The sequence below is a fragment of the Pelophylax lessonae genome, assembly GCF_965119305.1.
Source record: "Pelophylax lessonae genome assembly, chromosome: 3".
NCBI classification, from domain to species: Eukaryota; Metazoa; Chordata; class Amphibia; order Anura; family Ranidae; genus Pelophylax; species Pelophylax lessonae.
In genome coordinates, this window is record NC_138770.1 from 24,866,258 (window position 1) to 24,883,733 (window position 17,476).

Here is a 17,476-nt window from a genome sequence, read left to right on the forward strand (position 1 = left end):
TCTCTTCTATATATGATGATGGTTTCTTCCAATAAAGATTGTTTTTTACCCTATATGTACTTTGATTATTGGTCTAATGACGGTATCCCCTTTAAAAGTCCCCCTGCCCCTCCTTGTTCCTATTTTTTAATGAATTTTGGGACGTGGATACCTTTACTCCAATATCCATCTAGGATATATATTTCTGTTTGGAGCTTGTCTTTCTTTTATCAAATTTTTGGTTATTCCTAGATTCGGATGTATCCAAATCTCCAAATGAAATTGTAATGAATTTTGTTGAAACCTGTTAAAATGTGTTTTGTTTATTCATTTTCTAAGGAATTCCAACTTTTTAGAGCGATTCAAATTCGGATCAGTAAAAAAAAAACGATCGACCGATGCAAATTCTGTGTGAAGAAAAAGCTGGTTGTTAAGCAGCAAGCCGGGAAGCCGGCTGCCCACATCCTTACTAACCATGACTCATCAGCTGTCAGCGGGCTTCCCCACTGACAGATGAATGGAAAGAAAAGAGTGCCGGCATTAGAAAAAGGGCGTGCCCCCCCAGTCCCTTCAGGGCCAAAAGGAAAGAAAAAAAAAACCCAGCGTGGGTTCTCCCCTAAAATCCATACCAGACCCTTTATCCCGGCATGCAGCCCGGCAGGTCAGGAGAGTGGGAGGGACGAGTGAGGGCCCCCCCTCCTTAACCATACCAGGCCATATGTCCTCAACATGGGGGGTGGGTGCTTTGGGGAAGCTCTGCCCCCCCCCACCCCAAAGCACCTTGTCCCCATGTTGATGGGGACAAGGGCCTCTTCCCCACAACCATGGCCTTGCGGGGGTCTGCATGCAGGGGGCTTGTAATATGAAAGCCCCTTTTACCAAGGGGGCCCCCAGATCCCGCCCCCCCCCCCCATGTGAATGAGTATCGGGACCATAGTACCTGTACCTATTCACCAAAAAGGTGTCAAAGTAATAAAAACACACACACAATTTTTGAAAAATCCTTTATTAAAAAAATAACTACTGCAGGCTACTCCTCCAATTGACATTTCTTACATAGGTAAGGGGCGGGGTCACCTGTCTACATCACCTGGTAGTACTGCCCCCTTCTGATGTCATGGACTGGTGCATTCTGGGTCCTGACGTCAGAAGGGGTGGTGCCACCAGGTGATGTAGACAGGTGACCCCGCCCCTTACCTATATAAAAGATGTGAAACGGGGAACCTGCATAGGCAGAGGGCCTCCATGACGGCGAGAGCGTCTTTTTTAATTTATTTTTTCGGGTGTCGCGGGCGTTGTGATTGATGACGGATCTACATCGGGGGAGGCTGGATTTTATTTTTTAATAAAGGATTTTTCAAAAATTGTGTGTGTGTTTTTATTACTTTTTGCCACTTTTTTGGTGAATAGGTACAGGTACTATGGTCCCAATACTCATTCACATGGGGGGGCGGGATCTGGAGGCCCCCTTGCTAAAAGGGCCTTAAGATTACGACAAGCCCCCTGCCTGAAGACCCCCACAACCACATCAACATGGGGAAAAGGTGCTTTGAGGGTGGCAGGGGAGAGCTTCTCCAAAGCATCCCCCCCCATGTTGAGGCCATGTGGTCTGGTATGGGTTAGGAGGGGGGGCACTCCCTCATCCCCCCTCTCCTGACCTGCCGAACTGCATGGTCAGGTAAAGGTCTGGTATGGATTTTGGAGGACCCCCACGTCCTTTTTTTTTTTTTTTACATTTTGGTGTAGGCCTGGTATAGACTGGGGGGGAGGGGAACCCCACATAGTTTTTTTAACATTTTTCTAGGGCCTGGCAATGCCGGCATTGTTTTCTTTCCATTCATCTGTCAGTGGGGAAGCCCGCTGACAGCTGATGAGTCATCGGTTGTTAAGGATGCGGGTGGCTGGCTTCCCAGCCCAAATCCAATTGGGGAAAGACCGCTCCAGGTGGGCTGGATGTCAGGTGCTGGTCGGATCCGTCAATCCGGAATCACATGAAGCAAAAAAGAAGAGATGACCGCACTCCGATATAAATCAAAAATTGGAGTAAAATTTATTCCACATCAAACAAATAGGCAAACTGGAACAACACACTGTGGATGCAGGACATAAAGGCAGACGCGTTTCACGACTTAGGGATGTCGCTTACTCATTGCCAGCCCCCCATTTAACAACCAGCTACTTCTTCACACAGAATTCAAATCGGTCGATCGTTTTTTGACCGATCGGAATTCCGATTGTTCTGAAAAGTTGAAATTCGTTAGAAAATTAATAAACTAAACAAATTTTACTGAAAACTAAAAGAAATTTAATGAAAACTAAACAAAAGTAACCTAATTCCAAAACCAAACTAAAGGAATTCCATAACAAAACAAAATTAGTAACATAACGAATCTATCCGAAACGAAACAAATGTTTCCATTCTGCACATGTCTCCTAAGCGTGCCCAACCCAGATATAGCAGTTGTGTTCCTGCCTCTGGGATCCGGGTCGCCCTACAGATGCATCGATTGCCCTGTGGAAGAGGTGCGGGACACGTGAGTATGTTTGTCTTGAGGTCAGCAGAAGGGAGCAGACGCCATGCGGGCTGCTAGGGAGTAACCAAAAGGAAAACCTATGGAGAGGACTCTGCTCTCTGGGTGATCGATGTGCATTGCAGCATCTTATCAAAGTTTGGTGCAGTCGCCTACCTTTGTCTTCTTTTCTGTCCTGAGGAGAGAACTGTTTGTTGAAGCAAGGTTTGCTTTCTGCGTAGCGGTACCCCCACAGGAGCCGCTTGGATATTGGTTTGCCTGGGCCTCCACAGCCAGATACAGGGTATTTTCACACAGCCAGGTGCACACACTCTTCCGCTCGTTGTCTCCAATGACCAGTCTAGGGGATGTGTTTTTATGTTTTATTTGGAGAACTTGGAGAGGAGAAGAAAAACCAGAGCTATCCTGAGAGTCCCAACATCCTATCTGTTCAGAGAAATGGAAACTACAGATGTTCACAAGGAACCACTGTCATATGTGTGGACTTTAAGGGCACAGCATGAGACAGATAACAACTACATGGATTTATCCTAAAATAACATTTATTGATTTATCTAAAACCAGATCTCAATAAAATGAGGAAACTGGCCCCAAACTGAGCTCAGCTCGTACACAGGAGATCAATGTCTCCTACTAATTTCACTCATGTACATCATACATATATAAGGATAAGTTGGTATATATCATAAGGTTTGTGTAGGTATAGATATTTCCTCTCTTCACTTAGATGTAACATTTAGTGATGACCATGTACTTTTTTACTGAATATATCTTATTACTATTATAACAATCTCCTTACTATATGGATTTTTTTGTGTCAGCTTTTTTTGTATACATGTCTGCATCATATTTGTTACTGATGCCAACATTTGTATCAATTACTGTATGTATAATAACTGACTACGTTCAGATTCTATTTTTGTATACCTTAGTTGGTGACCTGCCTCATTTAAAGTCCCACGACCTCTGTTTTCTGTTTGCATTAACCATTAGGGATGGAGGCACGTCACTGTGTTTGCTTTGGATCATATTCCTCTATCTTCATCTGTTCATTGGTCAACGCGTTTCACACAAGGCTTCTTCAGGACTATGAAGATGTACAGACAGTTTTCTCTTAAAATTAACAGACTCGATATTAGTGTTTCATAAACATAGAACATAATCTGTATTTATGTACATCATAATAAATACAAACATGACTTACTATCACACGGCCTTCCTTCGAACCTCCAACAAATTAACCTGACCTGGGGCAGACACAGGGGGGAAAATCAGACCAAAATCTGTTGTGTATATATAGGTATCTGTCCTGATGATCCTATGTACAAGATAAAATATACAGTCTCTCACAAAAGTAAGTACACCCTCTAATTTTTGCAAATATTTTATTCTATCTTTTCATGTGACAACACTGAAGAAATTACACTTTGCTACAATGTAAAGTAGTGAGTGTACAGCTTGTATAACAGTGTAAATTTGCTGTCCCCCTCAAAATCACTCAACACACAGCCATTAATATCTAAACTGCTGGCAACAAAAGGGAGTACACCCCTAAGTGACAATGTCCAAATTGGGCCCAATTAGCCATTTTCCCTCCCCAGTGTCATGTGACTCGTTAGTGTTACAAGGTCTCAGGTGTGGTAAATTTGGTGTTATCGCTCTCACTCTCTCATACTGGAAGTTCAACATGGCACCTCATGGCAAAGAACTCTCTCAGGATCTGAAAAAAACAATTGTTGCTCTACATAAGGATGGCCTAGGCTATAAGAAGATTGCCAAGACCCAGAAACTGAGATGCAGCCCAGTGGCCAAGATCAAACAGCGGTTTAGCAGGACAGGTTCCACTAAGAACAGGCCTCGCCACCATGATCAGCCAAAGAAGTTTATTGCATATGCTCAGCATCATATCCAGAGGTTGTCTTTGGGAAATAGACATATGAGTGCTGTTAGCATTGCTGCAGAGGTTGAAGGGGTGGGGGAGGGGTCAGTCTGTCAGTGCTCAGACCATACGCTGCACACTGCATCAAATTGGTCTGTATGGCTGTTGTCCCAGAAGGAAGCCTCTTCTAAAGATGATGCACAAGAAAGTCTACAAACAGTTTACTGAAGACAAGCAGACTAAGGACATGAATTACTGGAACCATGTGCTGTGGTCTGATGAACTTATTTGGTTCAGATGGTGTCAGGCGTGTGTGGCGGCAACCAGGTGAGGAGTACAAAGACAAGTGTGTCTTGCCTACAGTCAAGCATGGTGGTGGGAGTGTCATGGTCTGGGGCTGCATGAGTGATGCCGGCACTGGGGAGCTACAGTTCATTGTGGGAACCATGAATGCCAACATGTACTGTGACATAATGAAGCAGAGCATGATCCCCTCCCTTCAGAGACTGGGCCGCAGGACAGTATTCCAACATTATAACGACCCCAAGCACACCTCCAAGACAACCACTGCCTTGCTAGAGAAGCTGAGGGTAAAGGTGATGGACTGGCCAAGCATGTCTCCAGACTTAAACCCTATTGAGCATCTGTGGGGCATCCTCAAACGGAAGGTGGAGGAGCGCAAGGTCTCTAACATCCACCAGTTCTGTGATGTCATCATGGAGGAGAGGAAGAGGACTCCAGTGGTAACCTGTGAAGCTCTGGTGAACTCCATGCCCAAGAGGGTTAAGGCAGTGCTGGAAAATAATGGTGGCCACACAAAATATTTACACTTTGTGCCCAATTCGTACACTTTAATTTAGGGGCGTACTCACTTTTGTTGCCAGCGGTTTAGACATTAATGGCTGTGTGTTGAGTTATTTTGAGGGGACAGCAAATTTACACTGTTATACAAGCTGTACACTCACTACTTTACATTGTAGCAAAGTGTCATTTCTTCAGTGTTGTCACATGAAAAGATAGGATAAAATATTTACAAAAATGTGAGGTTGTACTTACTTTTGTGAGATACTGTATATGTGTAGTAGTGTGATCTTAGACTTACAAATTCTTATACAAGAAGAAGGTGGGATAGAAACTACACTTTATAGAAAACCGACAGCCGGCAACACGGTTTTACATGGCAATAGCTTTCATCCAAGCCCCCGGTACATAGTATACCCTACTCTCAGTATCTTAGATTGCATAGAATCTGTTCAAGCGACGAAGATTTTAAACGGGAGGCGGACTCCCTTAGAAAGAGATTGCTTATTAGAGGCTATTCGCGGACTACACTGCGAAAAGCTTATAATAGGGCTTATAAGCACAAAAGAGAGGAAGTTATGTTCCGAGGCCTGAAACAACCAAAAACAGAAATAGTCGGTTTAATAACACCTTATACTAGACAACATACACAAATTAGAAAATACTTCAACAACATTGGTACAGACATCCATGCTCTCATCTGCCAGGACTCCACCCACTGTCCAATATACTCCATGGCTATTGGATCAGTGTGAATCATCAAGACAGCATGAGTTGTGTCCCTGTTAGGCAGAGAAACCAAAAACTATATCCACTCATTCTAGCACCTACCTAGGAGGGCTCTACATCTGTATGGCAGGGTCTGTTTGATTATTCATCTGCTGGGATGGTGCTCTGATGTGAGAAGCTGCAGTGTCAGTATTCCTTTAGCAGTAATGAACCCCTTACAGGTTTTTCTCAACCAGCAATCAAACAACTGTTACACTGTCTTTTTTGACAGCTTAGGAGACTTTAGCACCCGTAGTTTGAATTGCAAATTTTTTTTTTTTCTAAATTACTACATAGCTTGAGTAGCAATTATATAGGTAATATATTTCTTTTTCCCACACAATATGGAGTTCTCCTTTGCACCATGTCTGTTTATCATGGATTTATTTCTTACTGTGACAGGTCCTTGTGCCGCTGCAGCCTAATCCCTCTATGCTGTGGCTGCTCTATGCAGGTTATAGCTGGAGGGGGCAGCGTCTTCCTTACTGATACTGTTCCTGGATTGTCAGTCCTTCTGCAGGCCTCATAAAGCTGGTGTATGGGAAGCTGACTAATGGACACTTTCTATTAAGCCTCTCCAGATCTCCATGTATTATGCACACCGTAGACTGGGCCTTTGGTGCTTGACAGGCAAAACCCTGTATAAATTTCCTGCTTTGTTCAGGCATCCAGGGAGGAAGATGACCCCTACCAACAGGTAGCCACAGGTAGTCAAGACACTGTAAAGGAGTCTGTTACAACTCTCCCTGTGCAAGGAGTCTCAACTCTGACAATGTCAAGCTTTTCCCTTGCAGGATCAGTCAACTGACCAATTTAACCCTCTTCAAACAATTCCTAATAGGAATATGAGGATGGTCTATAAGCAGGTTTTTGTACCTCCCTTCCTGCAGAGTTACCTGCAATACAATTTTTTTTCGCACTTCCAAAGCAGTGCATTGCCTTTTTTCCCTATGATGTATAATCTAGAAGCTCATGCTAGAAGAGTGGTGCAAATTGATCAGAAGGGCAGAGCAGCAGAATGTCTTAGTGGTCATCACCTTGCAGCACTGGGTTGCTCAGTTCAAACCCCAACCAGAACACTTCTACCTGCACTGCAGGATGTCAGATTAGGCACTTGTGAAGAGGAAGAGGTCTTCCAGTATAATGAGTCACCTATTTGGTTGACGTGGCCTTCATGAGCTTAGCCATATGCATGGAGTTGCCATTGGGGGATGCTGTGTCCTTCAGGGGTATTCTGAATAATAATGATTAGGTGGGTCCTTGGGGGGTTTAGGGTCTTCTGGTGGTAACTTTGTGTTGGACTTGTCCCTAAGGGGTATATCTGTCTGCAGTTGTAGCCTGTGAACCTGCCTTAACCTTTGCCTCTCTTCCAATGCAATGGAAGTTGGGATGAAGAATATTGATTCTGTCCAAAAGAATAATTCTATGAGTGGGACAATCTTGTCTGCATTGCAAGAGTTTAAACTGTATCCTTTAAGGGCTTGCTTTATTTGATAGCAATGAGCTGCATTTAGTCCGGCCTCCTGCTCCTGAGTAAATGTCTGCCGAATGAAAGAAAACTGCAGTTCTAGAGTCAGTGTCTAACTCCAAAGAGGTTTGCTCCTGCAGTTCCGACTTGAAGTCCAGAAAGAATTGAAGAGAGAAAGAAAGTCCTCAACCAAATAGTCAGCAAAGAGCTCCACTTCTGGGGGAGAGGTTGCTTGCTGGTCTTTTTCAGATTGTGCCACCCATACATATCTTATTGGGTCCTGGTTACTCCTCTTCTGATAGGAGGGTACAGCTTTGGTCTCAGACATTTGGACCTTCAGGACAAGCACTTCAGGCCATGCTTGAACATTCAGTCACCTTTAAGCCTCTGACTGTGCCAGGATGAATCCTTTGCTCCAGCAACAATGCTTGATACATTTTCGACCGATTCGAATTGCCCTGAAAGCTTGAAATTAAACAAATTCAAGAAAGCGAAATAAATAGCTAAACCGATTTATCCGAAATAAAACAAATGTTTCCATTCTGCACATGTCTATGATGTTCAGCTTAAATATTAATTAATATGGTAATTGATGTTGTATGTTTAAATAGAGAGAAAGCAGTATGGCGGGTTTGCTGTGACTAAATGCTTGTAGTGTGAAACGCGTTGACAGTCTCATCTCTCCTGCCATGTTGTCACTTCTGAAAATATTCTAATAAAGGAGTATTTTGTTGGAGCATGGTTGTCCATTCAAGTTTCTTTTGATGCCTCAGTGACCAGCTGGACTTGCACTGATTGTGTGAGCAGAATAATGTGCACCAACCTAGAATGGAATATATTTGCGGGTTATCTTCACTAGTTTATGACGCAGAGACAGGAGGGAATGGAGAGGATATGGATGCCGTACTGGAGGGAGGTGCAGAGGATTTCTCTCCCCCACATTGTCATTATAATGAAGAACGACCTTCACACAACATGCTTGCTAACGTTGAAAAGCTCATTTCCTCTTTCTTCAAAATCCTTGACATTATACCAATGAGAAGAAGATTGGGATTCTGGCACTCCAAATGGTTTATGTCTCTACAAATAAGCGGATGCTTAAGGGGGCGTGGACATTATTCTCCTGTATTAAACCACTTCCCGCCCAAACTACCTCATATGACGTCATGGACTTCGAGTGAAGATATCTGGATGATGGGTGGAGCTACAGGCATCATTCACATATCTTCTTTTTCTGCCGGTGATTCCCTGCACCATAGAAACAATCATATGGGCTGTTCAGCCGCTTGATTGTTTTTACAGGCGTCGCCCTCATTTAAAGTAAAAAATATTGTTTTTCTTTTTAAAATTGTCGGTCATTTTTTGATTATAGCGCAAAAAATTAAAAAAAACGCAGAGGTGATCAAATAACCCCCAAAAGAAAGATCTATTTGTAGGAAAAAAAGGACATCGATTTTATTTGGGTACAGCATCGCACGACCGAAAATTTTTCAATTAAAGTAATGCAAAAAATGGCCTGCTCATGAAGGGGGGGGGGGGTAAATCTTCTGGGGCTGAAATTGTTAACTGTCAATCGCGTGGTCGTGCGACGCTGTACCCAAATAAAGTCAATGTCCTTTTTTCCCCAACAAATAGAGATTTCTTTTGGGGGTATTTGATCACCTCTCCGGTTTTTCATTTTTGCGCTATAAACAAAAAATTTCTAACAAAACAATATTTTTTACTTTCTGCTATAAAACATCCAATAAAAATGTAAAAAAAAATAATTTATTAATCAATTTATGCTAATATGTATTCTGCTACATGTTTTTGTTTAAAATAAATCTCAATAAACTTATTTTAATTGGTTTGTGCAAAAAATTTCTTGTCTATAAACTATGGGATATATTTATGGAATTTTTATTTTTTTACTAGTAATAGCGGCGATCGGTGACTTATAGTGTCGGACAAATCAGACACCAACTGACACTTTGTGGGAACCAGTGACACCAATACAGTGATCTGTGCTAAAAATATGCACTGTCACTGTACTAATGACACTGACTGAGAAGGGGCGATCAAAGGGTTAAATGTGTGCCTAGCCAGTGTTTTTGTATTGGGGGAGGTGATTTTACTAGTGGAAGGCATGGCTTTGCAGGAACACAGGATCCATGCTTTCCCTACTGACAGAACGGCAATCTGCCTAGTTTACATAGACGGATTGCCATTCTGCCTGTGCACCGAACGATCAACGGGTGCAGGTGGACATCACGTCTGCGGGACCTGCTGTGTAGAATCACAGTGGTAGTGAGCCGCTGGCAGCGCGCACTTGTGCACACTACCTGGAAGTTCAGAATCACGTTTATATATGTGGTTCTGAGCAGCACGGCCACCCTGTAGCAATAAAACTACTATAGGGAGGTTGGAAAGTGGTAAAGACTTTTTTCACACCCCCAAATTTTGAGTCCCCCAAATATACATTCCAGACTCTGAATCTAGTAGGTGTTTAAAGATAAGAAACAAAAAAAAAACTGTGAGGTCAGCCAGGAAATAAATACAAAACTGTTAATCCGAGCATGGCCAGGGAAGGGGTGGGGGGGGGGGGGTGAGCGTGTGATGGTAATAGGCAGTAATATATTTCTCTCCCCCTTGGTGGGAGTGGAGATGACCCATCTATAAGGATATACAGTACATACACACACAGCACAAGTCCGTGTTCACACTACCAGACGTTTCTCAGGGCTGCAGTTCCTCTGAGCTCCACAAGGTGGTGATCTCACTTCTACCCAGACAGGAAGTCTCTATGGAAGACAGGAAGTGATGTCAGGTACAGACAGGAAGTGATTTCAGCTACAGACACAAGTTCCATGTGGCACAAAGGAGAGAGGAGACATCGCTGGAAGTGGCAGTAGAGGAGGTAATAAGATCTTATTTTCTATTTGCACCCAGTAAACCCCCCCCCCCCGTCATGTCCGTCCTCTTCCTCCATAGTCACTGTGACCTCTTTTATCTCCAGCAGATGATGATACACACATATATAGTGTGGAAAGCTAGATCAACCCCTTCAGGGTTGAAAAATCCTCTTCATTCTGGAGATTTGTCAACTTTCCCACCAATCATCTTCTCACCTTAGCAGTCTCTTGTAACGAGGGATGAGATTCGGGTTCTCCTTAAATTTGCCCTTTCACACCCTTCCTCTGAAGATACAAATATCCCCATGTCTCACTACATTAACCATGTGTCTGCCCCTCCTGTAGGCCCAGGATCGGCATGGTGGATGGAGTGGAGGATGATCAGTTCTCAGATCTCTTCTCTGGTGAATGAATGCTGAAGAGACGAGCATTTCATCACTTCCAGGTTTAGTACCATTGTTCCCCGGTCACTGTGGTCAGAGAAGAAGCTAGTTGATCCCGATCTGAACTTCATCAGCTTCACTGGGGTCCATAGGTGACTTTGGAGGTCTAATAAACCCCTAATGTCTCCTTAAAGAGGACCTGTCATTTATATTGCGCTGTCACAAAGGGGGTTAATGGCCATACACTGGAGTGAGCAATGATTCTGGGGCCGTTATTACCGGTTCTCTGTAAACGAATGACCTGTAGGAGCTTTTATAGCGTTGTCTTTGCACCATGTTGGGTAGTGAATTTAGTTACCATTTCATGGGACATACAGTTTTAAGGGTTGACATAATTGTGTGTGTGTGTGGGGGGGGGGCTTTGTTTTTACAAGTTTAAAATACAGATTTTATTGTGTGTGAAAATGTAATTTTGTTTAAAGCCCATCTCTGGGGAAACATAAAATGACCAAAACCCAAATGAGCATTTAACCCCGGTATAATGGGGGCAGCCCCACTTCAAGGGTTACATGGTAATTTTGGTGTAGGGAACCAGTAAAAGCACGTTTACTTATCTGACCCTCTGATCCCTCAATACGGGCACTCTCCTCTACTCCCCTACACTCTGGCAGTGGACTGTCCCTCCTCCTGTCCAATCACGGGCTTTGGGCTTTGCATTGGTCTTGATGGTCTCAGAGAACCTGTGACCACTCTTTATAAAAAGATCCCCTTAATTAACCCAATCTACATGTTCCAATTCCCACCGGGGCAACCCGCCTATAACCCCTTATATCCCCATCCTAATATTGTCCAACCAACGCAATCTAGATAATTCTTCATTATCCGTCTACAGAGAAACCCGCATAGATCACATGACCACACCAATGAGGATGGAGGAGGATCAGAGTCACATGACTGAGAGGTTATTAAGCCACACCCTGGAGATTATCTACCTGCTGATCGGAGAGGTGAGGAGGATTCTGGGAGGTCACATGACATCACTCTTATCTCTATAGTAATTCTTATTGTAGACATGTAGATGATGTCAGATGATTGATATCGGTTTATCTTTCTCCTGATCTGTAGGATTGTGTTGTAGTGTAGGAGTCTACTGGAGAGCCAATCTCAGGAGGATGGAGCAGGACCCAGAGCTCCACCATGGAGCCTCCACCTCGTTCTCCAATACCTGAGAGGAACAAAGAGCAGCAGATCCTGGAACTGACCACCATGATGGTCCATCTGCTGACAGGAGAGGTGAGAGGTGCTGGGAATTCTGGGACATTATCCAGTAACAGACAAGGGATGTGTCTGGATGGTGACTGTATCATTGTGTGTGTCAGGTTCCTATAAGGTGTCAGGATGTCACTGTCTATTTCTCCATGGAGGAGTGGGAGTATTTAGAAGAACACAAGGATCTCTACAAGGATGTCATGATGGAGAATCAGCCGCCCCTCACATCACCGGGTAAGAGGAGACTTTATTGTAAAGGAGAGAGCAGTACGGAGGGTCCACCTAGATCCCCCATCATCTGATAAACACATAGAAACAATGTATTCAGTCAGTGTGTGTGTTTCCTACAGATGGATCCAGTAATGGGAACCCACCAGAGAGATGTCCCCATCCTCTGTATTCCCGGGATTCCACACAGGAAGGTCACACCATCCCCCACCATCATCAGGTAGATGAGGAACAATCACTGATAGTATCATTAGGATCTGTACATTATCTGCATTGTTACCATTGATGTCATTTTTATTATATATTCAGAGTGGAAATCTGAGAGATTCTAAAGTTGAAGTTAAAGAAGAGATAAAGGAGGAGGATGATGAGGATGGGGTGATGGAGGAGTCAGAGTTTCTAAAAGAACACAAAGATCTGTACCAGGACACCATGGTGGAGTCATCCAGCTACAGAAACCCACCAGAGAGATGTCCCCGTCCTCTGTATTCCCGGGATTCCACACAGGAAGGTCACACCATCCCTCAATGTTACAAGGTTGGTGGATTGGAGCAACTAGAACATGGACTTCTGGGGAGGATGTGTTTTTTTTTTTTTATATATATAATATCACAATATTAAAGCTTATAACTTTCAGATGATATTCGCTCTAATTTTCTTGGTTTAGAGTGGAGATCCAATCGATATAGAATTTGAGGTTGAAGCAGAAGAAGAAGAGAGGTATGTGAGGGATGATCAGCAGTCTATGGAGGAGGATGGAATAACGGGGACATTTATAGAGGAGGACACTCCTACAGAGATCAGCACAGGTTGGTCATTAACACTAAATACATACATGACATAAATACATGTAATCCACCACTGATTACTGAATACCAATATTATGCGTCCTGACCCCTGCACTATATACTCTATGTTGTACATTACATACTCCTGACCCCCACACTATATACTCTGTGTTGTACATTACAGCCTTCTGCTCTCTCCCCTCCACCCACTGCTATATATACACATAATATGGAGTCTCTTTGTTACACCCATTTCCTACCAGCTGGACATTTTATATCTGATGAAAAAATCAAAATAAATTGCTTCAACCAAATCTGTAGACAGTAAGTGGGAAATAATAATTCAATCTATTAAACAGTGTCAGGAAATGAATAAATAGTAATGTGATCGTCCAATAAGAGGATAGAAATGTGTGTCATGTGACACGTGTCATCAGTCAGGGCCAATATAAATGATAAAGTGCGAATGCAGAAATTGCAGATGAGAAAGGTGCTGGTGGTCACTTCCACTCACCTTACCATCTGACTCCTGTGTTACCAGCAAGTCCCACAGATCCCTTCCCCCTCTATCGCTCACTCCTCTCCTCCTTCCTCTTCCTCCACGGTATATATGGGGGGAGGGTAGAAAATAACACCCCTCTAGTGCTCTCCGTCTATCTGCTTTATTTAACATTAAAATCCAAGATGATAGAATTACAAAGCCGGGACTTGAGCAGTGCGGACTAAACAAGCTTCACAATGAGATCCTTCACTCAGATACCCCTTCCCTGGGATGGCCGAGATGGGACGTTCATGCGCAGACTCCGCCCATATTTTATATCCCCCATACAGTATATACCGTGGAGGAAGAGGAAGGAGGAGAGGAGGGAAATTATTTCCCACTTATTGTCTACAGATTTGGGCGATGAAATTTATTTTTGTTTTTTTTGGCGCTGCATTTTATTTGATTTTTTATTTGTTTTTGTGTTTAGTGAAAGACACTTTCTGAATGTAAGCTGCCATTGGCTGAATGTTTCTGTGAATATTTATACACCATTCTTTACACTTCATGATTGTACCAATTTATTATTTATTTTATATCACATTTTATATCTGATGATCTGATTGGAGGACAGACATTTACATGTTGATAATAATGTGATAACTTCCTCCAACTTTGGAACGTTAAACAGAAAGTGATAATGAGGGAGGAGTCAGTAACCCAATGATGGTGGTCTTCAGGATCAGTCCAGTCTTCATCTTGGTTGTTCTCCCCCCATCCTCACTCTCTGACCTCTGGTGGGGCTCAGCCCCGCTGTTCTTCATGACTAAATCATGGACTAAATAAGGAAGTGCAGGACTTCTTGTATTGGGAAGATGGCAATGAGTGATAGAGGTGGAGGGGACACTCGTCCTATAATCTCCTTATCACTGTCACTCCTATAAAAGACAGTTCTTGTTGTTTCCATGTTTCAATATCTCTTTTATTATAATTTTTCACATATCAAAATAACATACAAGCAAGAAAAAAAGAACAAAAACCAGTAGCAAAATCAAAGACAACATTATTACAGTAAATTTGTCAATTATAACATTATACTACCAATGGAAAAGAAAAAAATAAAATAAAAAAGAGGGTAGAGACCTTCCTTCCAGTATAGTTTTGATCCCCGCTGAGGGGATTACCATATTTAGAATACCGTTTATATCAAATCTCTCTTCACTTAACATCGATTTTTATGTAGGCAAATTAAATAAGTCTGAAATTACTTAACAATATTTATGTTGTCCCAGCTACATTAACCCTACTCCAATGTTACTGTACCTCTTACATTATTTAGCCATGATTTCCATCTAACTTGAAACATTTTCTTTGTTGCACTTAAGGTAGCCATAATTTTTTCCATCTGACATTGTTGATTTAATAATTCAACCGCATCGGATGGAGTTGGTACATCCTGAGAGTTCCATCTTCTAGTAATTAAAAGTTTTGCCGCTAGTAAGAGATGTATAATTACTACTCGGAACTCTAGGGGAATCTCGTACATGTTTAGGTGAAGGATCGCCATTTCAGGGTTTGGGACTATAGTTTTTCCCACCAGTTCTGATACCAGGGAGAATATTCTGTTTCAGAATGCTCTAATCGAGTTACAGTCCCAAATTATATGAAATAACGATCCTTGCTCACCGCATTCTCTCCAACATAATGCTGACATTGAAGAGTAAAATCTGGACAGTTTAATGGGAGTTAAATACCAAAAATTCAAGATTTTTTGGTATAGTTCCCAATGGTTGATGCATTTTGATGAGATGTATGTAACATCAAAGGCTTTCAACCAGCTTATTTCAGAGAAGGCTTTCCCTAATACTCTCTCCCATTTCAAAACGGTAGTGGATTTAGAATAGGTATTATGTTTATTCAATATATCGTAAATGATTGAAATACCATTAGAGGTAGTCATGGGTTCTTGATACAACTTATACATAGAAGTCGGTAATTTGAGATATAAAGTAAGATTATTCTTCTGTAAAAACGAACGTATTTGATAATAACTCATTAATGCTGATGATGGTATTCTATACCGATGTGCCAAATACTCAAATGAATAAATACCTGTGTCGCTATACAAATCTTTCAAACTATCAACACCACTTCTTAACCATAGATTTATATCAAGGTTAGGGATAAAGCACGGAAGAACTGCAAATGTAGTGGGGAATTCACACATCGTCCCTTGTTCTAGTGGCTTTCCAACGATTTCTGCCCAGACTGTTAGGGCTGTTTGAACCACTATAGATTGTATACCAGACACCTCGGCTCTCGTTGTTTCCTCACTCTCTGACTAAGGTTCATGAATAAAGAAATTAACTGGTAGGAGATCAGAGGACCCATTTACTAGTTACCTTGAGGAGGGAATTGTAAGATCCTCAGAGACAGAGCTGCCTGATGTGGGCGGAGTCCTGGTTTAGGGGAACCAATCTGCTGATGTCTTGTAGTAATCTTTTTATTTCTATTTTAGTACATGGACAGGAGATGAGGAAACCCTCAGAGGATTGTCTCACTTTGTCTCCAGACTGTAAAGTAGAAGATGAGGACATCACACAGTATAGTCCAGGAGAAAACCCGGCTACCTCAAATGTCCATCCGGCACCACACAGTGTAGATGGACCATCGTATTCCTCTTATCCCGAGGAACCTCAGACTGTGAGGGACAGTACTGGACCATCATATTCCTCTTATCCTGAGGAACCTCAGACTGTGAGGGACAGTGCCGTCCTTCCACCAGATAAGAGGTTCTCCTGTACTGAGTGTGGGAAATGTTTCCATTCTAAACCTAATTTTATTGTGCATAAAAGGACTCACACTGGTGAGAAACCATATTCCTGTCCTGACTGTGGAAAATGTTTCACACAGAAGTCCGCTCTTAACACACATCAGAGATCTCACACAGGTGAGAAGTCGCATTCCTGTCCTGAGTGCGGGAAATGTTTTTCACAGAAGTCCAATCTTTACAAACAGCAGAGGTTTCACACCGGTGAGAAGCCTTATTCCCGTCCTGAGTGCGGGAAATGTTTTGCACAGAAGTCCAATCTTTACAAACATCAGAGGTTTCACACTGGTGAGAAGCCGTATTCCTGTCCTGAGTGCGGGAAATGTTTTGCACAGAAGTCCAATATTTCCACACATCAGAGATTGCACATGGGTGAGAAACCGTATTCCTGTCCTGAGCGCGGAAAATGTTTTTCAGGGAAGTCCAATCTTTCCACACATCAGAGCTCGCACACGGCTGAGAAGCCGTATTCCTGTCCCGAGTGTGGGAAATGTTTTGCACGTAAGTTCACTCTTTCTACACATCAGAGAATGCACACTGGTGAGAAGCCGTATTCCTGTCCTGAGTGCGGGAAATGTTTTTCACAGAAGTTCACTCTAACCATCAGAGATCGCACACTGGTGAGAAGCCGTATTCCTGTCCTGAGTGCGGGAAATATTTTTCACAGAAGTCCAATCTTTACAAACATCAGAGGTTTCACACTGGTGAGAAGCCTTATTCCTGTCCTGAGTGCGGGAAATGTTTTGCACAGAAGTCAAATCTTTCCAGACATCAGAGGTCTCACACTGGCGAGAAGCCGTATTCCTGTCCTGAGTGAAGGAATTGTTCCTCATTGAAGTCCTGTCTTCCTGTACATCAGGGGTCCCACACAACCCTGGAGGTGTATTAGTGCCTTGAGTGCGGGAAATGTCTTCTATAGGAATGTTGCTGGACATGTGGGGAAGAAGCACACCCCGATATACACCTCAGATATACTCCATGGCTGATCTTCATCATATAAGAAACACTTCATAAAGGAGATCATAGATCACCAGAGACATGGATGAAGTGTTGTCCCGTGTTGGCCATTGATAGCAGGAGAAAAATAAAAATGGAGTCCTTACCTTTCATTGGCTGAGTACATTTTGTGCGGGAAGATTTCACAAACAGTTACAAATCTGGTTGTTATAAATGTGTTGAT

At 42.7% G+C, this 17,476-nt stretch overlaps 2 protein-coding genes and 1 pseudogene across 3 annotated transcripts in view; all 3 read left to right on the forward strand.

Moving 5' to 3' along the window:
* The window catches only part of LOC309550250 (uncharacterized protein), a gene marked incomplete at both ends in the record, with an annotated part of 974,848 nt that overhangs the window by 315,302 nt on the left and 642,070 nt on the right, over positions 1-17,476 (forward strand). The window lies entirely within an intron of this gene.
* LOC309550781 (gastrula zinc finger protein XlCGF66.1-like) overlaps positions 1-17,476 on the forward strand; it is a 353,589-nt gene that overhangs the window by 215,318 nt on the left and 120,795 nt on the right. The window lies entirely within an intron of this gene.
* On the forward strand, positions 1,513-17,113 carry LOC309549802 (annotated as a pseudogene). Its single transcript has 2 exons — positions 1,513-1,523; positions 16,322-17,113. The product of its transcript is annotated as an uncharacterized misc_RNA (transcript).